Source organism: Amaranthus tricolor, chromosome 7 (genome assembly GCF_026212465.1).
Source record: "Amaranthus tricolor cultivar Red isolate AtriRed21 chromosome 7, ASM2621246v1, whole genome shotgun sequence".
Classification (NCBI taxonomy): domain Eukaryota; kingdom Viridiplantae; phylum Streptophyta; class Magnoliopsida; order Caryophyllales; family Amaranthaceae; genus Amaranthus; species Amaranthus tricolor.
In genome coordinates, this window is record NC_080053.1 from 18,255,306 (window position 1) to 18,263,228 (window position 7,923).

Consider the following 7,923-nt stretch of genomic DNA (forward strand, 5'->3'; position numbering starts at 1 on the left):
TATATATATATATATATATATATGTATATATATATATATATATATATATATATATATATATACACTAGTGGAAAAAACCTTGTTTGCTGCGGTTTTTTTGCCATTATTTGCTGCGGTTTTGGCCCCCAGCAATAGTGATAGCAGCAAATGTCCTACTTTAAATGCTGCGGTTCAAAACCGCAGCAAATAAGGGTGTTATTTGCTGCGGTCATGGGCTAAAACCGCAGCAAATAATGGGTGTTATTTGCTGCGGTCAGGAGGAAAAACCGCAGCAATTAGTCTCTTTTTTTTTTTTCTTTTTCCGTTTAATCCTTATAATAATGCAATAATATTACAATGTAATAACAGTGATTAATCCAATTATAATCACAGATAATCAACATATATATATATACATTAAATAAACTATAAAAACTAATCAATACTAATTACAATTTATCAAGGACAAATATTAGCAAGATACACGACAATCTTGTCTTTTAATTCGCGCATCTCTTCACTTCTCAAAGCGCGTGTTTCCCTCGAAATGTCGTTTAAAACCTATATTATAATATTAAAATAAAAGCTATTAATATAGAAACATTTAATTTTACCAATAATATATTTAATTAAGAACGTAACAAATACTTACGGCATCTATATTTTCGACTCCAAATTCCTTCACGGAATTTATAATATCGTCCATAAACTTCAGCGCGTAGTAGCCGCAGTCAACGGAAGAAGGAGGTTGTTGAAAGCACTAAGAGAAAATAGAAGTTAGTGTCAAAAACGGTTAAAAACGCATAAAATCGCAACTTAACACATAAATTCTAGAATATGACTATGATTTTCAATTATAACAACTTCTACACAATAATATATACCAAATAGTGTTGTGTGCCAAGTTTCGTGCAAAACAAACAAAGTTTAAGCTACTTTACGCGCGGAATTGACAAAAACGCTTAAAAATGCATAAAATCGCAACTTAACTTCTAATTTCTAGCATATGACTATTATTATCAATTCTAACCATTTAAACACAATAATATATGCCAAATAGTGTTGTATGCCAAGTTTCGTGCATAACAAACCAAGTTTGAGTACTTTACGCGCGAAATTGACAAAAACGCTTAAAAACGCATAAAATCGCAACTTAACTTCTAATTTCTAGCATATGACTATTATTATCAATTCTAACCATTTCAAAACAATAATATATTCCAAATAGTGTTGTGTGCCAAGTTTCGTGCATAAAAAACCATGTTTGACCTACTTTCCGCGCGAAATTGACAAATAAAAACGCGAAATTGACAGCATCAAACTAGTGACCAGACCACCTTGCACGACACGTGGAGACCAAACCTATGCATCCAGGACCTAAGCTAAAGTGGAAATGGAATCTTGGTACTTGGATCTAGCTATCAAGGTCCTAAAACCATTCTAACAATCCCCGTGGACTCCTAGAAGCTGAGCCGAAGGAGGGCTGGTCGACAGTTTGCTAGATCAGAATTTTGTTTAAGTGTTTGTGGTTGTTTCGTGTTCTTTTCATGATCATTTGTAGTTTTTGACTGTGTCATTAATCAAAGCTTACGCACAACATTAATCCTTGCATAACCAAGGCCTTAATCAGCCCCGGTTTCTCATTAAAACCGAGTTTGAGTACTTTACGTGCGAAATTGACAAAAACGCTTAAAAACGCATTAAATCGCAACTTAACTTCTAATTTCTAGCATATGACTATTATTATCAATTCTAACCATTTCAACACAATAATATATGCCAAATAGTGTTGTGTGCCAAGTTTCGTGCATAAAAAACCATGTTTGACCTACTTTACACGCGAAATTGACAAATAAAAACGCGAAATTGACAGCATCAAACTAGTGACCAGACCACCTTGCACGACATGTGGAGACCAAACCTATGCATCCAGGACCTAGGCTAAAGTGGAAATGGAATCTTGGTACTTGGATCTAGCTATCAAGGTCCTAAAACCATTCTAACAATCCCCGTGGACTCCTAGAAGCTGAGCCGAAGGAGGGCTGGTCGACAGTTTGCTAGATCAGAATTTTGTTTAAGTGTTTGTGGTTGTTTCGTGTTCTTTTCATGATCATTTGTAGTTTTTGACTGTGTCATTAATCAAAGCTTACGCACAACATTAATCCTTGCATAACCAAGGCCTTAATCAGCGCCGGTTTCGCATCAAAACCAAGTTTGAGTACTTTACGCGCGAAATTGACAAAAACGCTTAAAAACGCATAAAATCGCAACTTAACTTCTAATTTCTAGCATATGACTATTATTATCAATTCTAACCATTTCAACACAATAATATATGCCAAATAGTGTTGTGTGCCAAGTTTCGTGCATAAAAAACCATGTTTGACCTACTTTACGCGCGAAATTGACAAATAAAAACGCGAAATTGACAGCATCAAACTAGTGACCAGACCACCTTGCACGACACGTGGAGACCAAACCTATGCATCCAGGACCTAGGCTAAAGTGGAAATGGAATCTTGGTACTTGGATCTAGCTATCAAGGTCCTAAAACCATTCTAAAAATCCCCGTGGACTCCTAGAAGCTTAGCCGAAGGAGGGCTGGTCGACAGTTTGCTAGATCAGAATTTTGTTTATGTGTTTGTGGTTGTTTCGTGTTCTTTTCATGATCATTTGTAGTTTTTGACTGTGTCATTAATCAAAGCTTACGCACAATATTAATCCTTGCATAACCAAGGCCTTAATCAGCGCCGGTTTCGCATCAAAACCAAGTTTGAGTACTTTACGCGCGAAATTGACAAAAACGCTTAAAAACGCATTAAATCGCAACTTAACTTCTAATTTCTAGCATATGACTATTATTATCAATTCTAACCATTTCAAAACAATAATATATGCCAAATAGTGTTGTGTGCCAAGTTTCGTGCATAAAAAACCATGTTTGACCTACTTTACGCGCGAAATTGACAAATAAAAACGCGAAATTGACAGCATCAAACTAGTGACCAGACCACCTTGCACGACACGTGGAGACCAAACCTATGCATCCAGGACCTAGGCTAAAGTGGAAATGGAATCTCGGTACTTGGATCTAGCTATCAAGGTCCTAAAACCATTCTAACAATCCCCGTGGACTCCTAGAAGCTGAGCCGAAGGAGGGCTGGTCGACAGTTTGCTAGATCAGAATTTTGTTTAAGTGTTTGTGGTTGTTTCGTGTTCTTTTCATGATCATTTGTAGTTTTTGACTGTGTCATTAATCAAAGCTTACGCACAACATTAATCCTTGCATAACCAAGGCCTTAATCAGCCCCGGTTTCACATCAAAACCGAGTTTGAGTACTTTACGTGCGAAATTGACAAAAACGCTTAAAAACGCATAAAATCGCAACTTAACTTCTAATTTCTAGCATATGACTATTATTATCAATTCTAACCATTTCAACACAATAATATATGCCAAATAGTGTTGTGTGCCAAGTTTCGTGCATAAAAAACCATGTTTGACCTACTTTACGCGCGAAATTGACAAATAAAAACGCGAAATTGACAGCATCAAACTAGTGACCAGACCACCTTGCACGACACGTGGAGACCAAACCTATGCATCCAGGACCTAGGCTAAAGTGGAAATGGAATCTTGGTACTTGGATCTAGCTATCAAGGTCCTAAAACCTTTCTAACAATCCCCGTGGACTCCTAGAAGCTGAGCCGAAGGAGGGCTGGTCGACAGTTTGCTAGATCAGAATTTTGTTTAAGTGTTTGTGGTTGTTTCGTGTTCTTTTCATGATCATTTGTAGTTTTTGACTGTGTCATTAATCAAAGCTTACGCACAACAATAATCCTTGCATAACCAAGTCCTTAATCAGCCCCGGTTTCGCATCAAAACCAAGTTTGAGTACTTTACGCGCGAAATTGACAAAAACGCTTAAAAACGCATAAAATCGCAACTTAACTTCTAATTTCTAGCATATGACTATTATTATCAACTCTAACCATTTCAACACAATAATATATGCCAAATAGTGTTGTGTGCCAAGTTTCGTGCATAAAAAACCATGTTTGACCTACTTTACGCGCGAAATTGACAAATAAAAACGCGAAATTGACAGCATCAAACTAGTGACCGGACCACCTTGCACGACACGTGGAGACCAAACCTATGCATCCAGGACCTAGGCTAAAGTGGAAATGGAATCTTGGTACTTGGATCTAGCTATCAAGGTCCTAAAACCATTCTAACAATCCCCGTGGACTCCTTGAAGCTGAGTCGAAGGAGGGCTGGTCGACAGTTTGCTAGATCAGAATTTGGTTTAAGTGTTTGTGGTTGTTTCGTGTTCTTTTCATGATCATTTGTAGTTTTTGACTGTGTCATTAATCAAAGCTTATGCACAACAATAATCCTTGCATAACCAAGGCCTTAATCAGCCCCGGTTTCGCATCAAAACCAAGTTTGAGTACTTTACGCGCGAAATTGACAAAAACGCTTAAAAACGCATAAAATCGCAACTTAACTTCTAATTTCTAGCATATGACTATTATTATCAATTCTAACCATTTCAACACAATAATATATGCCAAATAGTGTTGTGTGCCAAGTTTTGTGCATAACAAACCATGTTTGACCTACTTTATGCGCGAAATTCACAAAAACGCTTAAAAACGCATAAAATCGCAACTTAACTTCTAATTTCTAGCATATGACTATTATTATCAATTCTAACCATTTCAACACAATAATATATGCCAAATAGTGTTGTGTGCCAAGTTTCGTGCATAACAAACCATGTTTGACCTACTTTACGCGCGAAATTGACAAAAACGCTTAAAAACCCATAAAATCGAATTTGTGTGCCTTTCTTGCTATCCATTTTGGAAATGTGGCTCTGGATGTAGATCCCATTTGTCCACGCACTCTTTTTATTGCGCTGAAACGCATGGGAAAAGTAATACCATTTATATATATATATAACACTTAATTAAATCAAATTGGTAAAATAATTAATATTACGTACGCATTCAACAATGCTTTGAATGTTGTGTTGCGAGGTGGGTTGTTAGGTTTTTGTAATGAGTCGAAGACGTGCACGGTGTTCGTTAAAGGACATATGATCAAAAGTATCCAATGCAAACTACAAACACAAATTTAAAATCAACAAATTAGAGATTAGGTGTCTTTAAAAATCAAAAGATAAGTTCAATTTCAAAAATAAAACTTACTCTTCCCAATATGGAGCCAGAATGAATGTGTGTTTAGATGCAAGGGAATTAGTCAAAGCAGTCTCAATGTATGCTCTGACGACATCTGGATCATTTCTACATTTACTACCCGAAATCGTCTCCGGACAAAACCATCCAATTTTTATTGGAGGTTCGCAATAATTTACCTCCTCGTAAACCGCACTAAACTCACAAATAAGAGAATTTTGTTAGTAATTCGGTCATTAAAACAATTAAACAACAATGCCTAACTTGTAAGATAATGAACATCACCTCATGTAGACATGGAAAAGAGCTACGTTCAGCATCTCTCCTCTCAAAAATTGCCCGATGTCACTAGGACCAATAATTACATACGGGTCTTCTGAAAAGCAGTATTGCTCCTTCAGCAGGGGCAACATGATTGGGTCCTCCTCACTTATGCGAGATGCACAATAATGCAGCCATTTGCAATCTTGAGAGAGATCTTTTAGCTCCTCATCAGTCAAAATTGGAGTGCTTGGCATCGACTTTGACCCAGTCGACACCTTTGCTGAGGAACCGACCTCTCTACAAGATCCCTTTGGACTCTTTTTCTATTTCAATTTATACAATTAAATTAGTGTGAGCATGCAATTAAAAAAATAAAAATAAATAAGGTACAAATGATTCTTACCATGTTAGTGAATCGGACCCAAGCATATGGCCATGTGACGAAACTACCTAGGGCGTCTGATAGTTTCTCAAGGCTCCATGCTGGCGTTGGAATTGGGAGTGAGAAATCTTCAAACCCCTTTACAATAGTCTCCACGGCCACACTGATGTGGCCACTTGTAACAGGCACTGAATGCACTGTTTGGCCCTCTTTATTTGGCTGTGCCATACCATATGCAACCTCAGTTAAGTCGCCATCACTAGCAACACCTAACTGAGGCAGCAAAAGAGAACAAGGAGTCGCCTCCTGAAAATTGTGTCGTTTAGTATAATAAGCATCATAATAAAATTTTAATTACGCGTTGCAATTTAAATTAATAAGTGCTTATATATTTAAAAACTATGTACCTGTAGCACTGGCACCGGAGTTGGCTCCGGATTTTGAGCAACGGGGGTATTAGTAAAGAGCTGGGGTGCTACGGGGGTAATGGGCTCGGATGTTGGCTCGACCAAAGCGTTAGAATCCCCATGTTGACTTCCCTGATCCTCGACAATCAGGTTTGCCATGTCCACAATGGGTGCACCCATCTTTTGCAACACGGTGGCCACCTTCGCGAGAACGTCCTTCGTAATCTCCGCTCGGAGGGTTGCTGCTTCTTCCCGCAGTGCCGTTCGGGATTGAGTAGCAACACACTCTTTGCCGAATGCCTTCTGTAACCCCACGCGGACGCCTCCTTTTCCGACTACCCGCTCACTGTGGTCTTTCCCTAAGACCATATGCAATGCGTCAACATTGCCTTTTGGGGTGAACTCCCCCGTAGCTTCTTTTTCCTTCCAGCCCATCTGTTCAAATAAAAAGTGACATATATAGTAATTAGTATAAGTACATCAAAGCCAAAGAATACAAAACAAATGAAGAATATACTTAATAATTTCAAAACTCACCACAGCATCAGCAACCTTCTTCGTTCCCGGATCATTAATGGTAAATTTACCACTTGCATCTCCGGAATGAAGCCCGCAATACCAATCACGCACCCGATCTCCAGCAAGAGTATGTACGGATGCGGAGGTAGTCGTAGATGAGGGTGTGGATGAACTTTGATTGGGGTATAAACCCGCATCCACCCACTCTTTTTGGACCTCATTGTACGTTTTCTGGCCTAAGCGATGGTAAAACTTCCTTTTGCTTGCAGAATCAGAAGCTTTACCACGCTTTTCCTAATTAATCAATAGAAATCGAATGTCATGTATTAGTTTAATGACTGAATCAAAAGAAGTAAATTCAAATTGGTAAACTATAATATAATATGAAATACTTACAACTTCTATGGGAGTTGTTCTTTTGGCAACAAAGGCCTCCCAATCCCTTTTCGATATGTGACCCCATATTTCGTAGGGCATCTTCGAAGGTGGTTGCTCTCCACCTTCGTTTCCCGTTTTGACCTTTTTGGTCGTACGGGCACGGGTCTTAGTAATCCAGCCAGTTACTAGCTTGGATTTGAAATCTCTGAATCTTTCAGCAACAGCTGAAAGAAACACATTCTTCTTATCCTCATCGCTCTCGATGTGGAAAAGATTCTACAAAAAAAATTTATATTTGTTACTGTCAATTAAATTAATTTTAAAATGAAACTAAATGAGTAAAAATAGTAAAGTTGCTTACCACAGTATCATTCCATAGAGAGTTTTTCAAACCCTCTGGAACCTCGTTCCATGTGTGCAATATGGAAATCTTGCGGATACATAGGCCCACTTGTTTTCCATATTGCCTACGCCATTTTCCGCAGGGTTGACCCAATGCATTGTATTCCAAATGTATTGGTTCCGTGACTTTGAGGTTTTTCGTAGGACCTCGCCCTTTTCTTTTCTTACTGGTAGTGGGAGCATCCATTGGTGGGGCGTCTTCAGTCTCAAAATCATTGTCTAGAGGTGGAGCGTCTTCAGCCACACGCTCGAATCTCACAATTTGGTCCTCTTCACTGTCGTAACTACGATGCTCATTATCCGAGGTCTCAATCTCGGGGACAATTTCGTCTCTAAATAGATGCATTATATATCAGTACCTGAAAGAGTATGAATAGAAATATATTA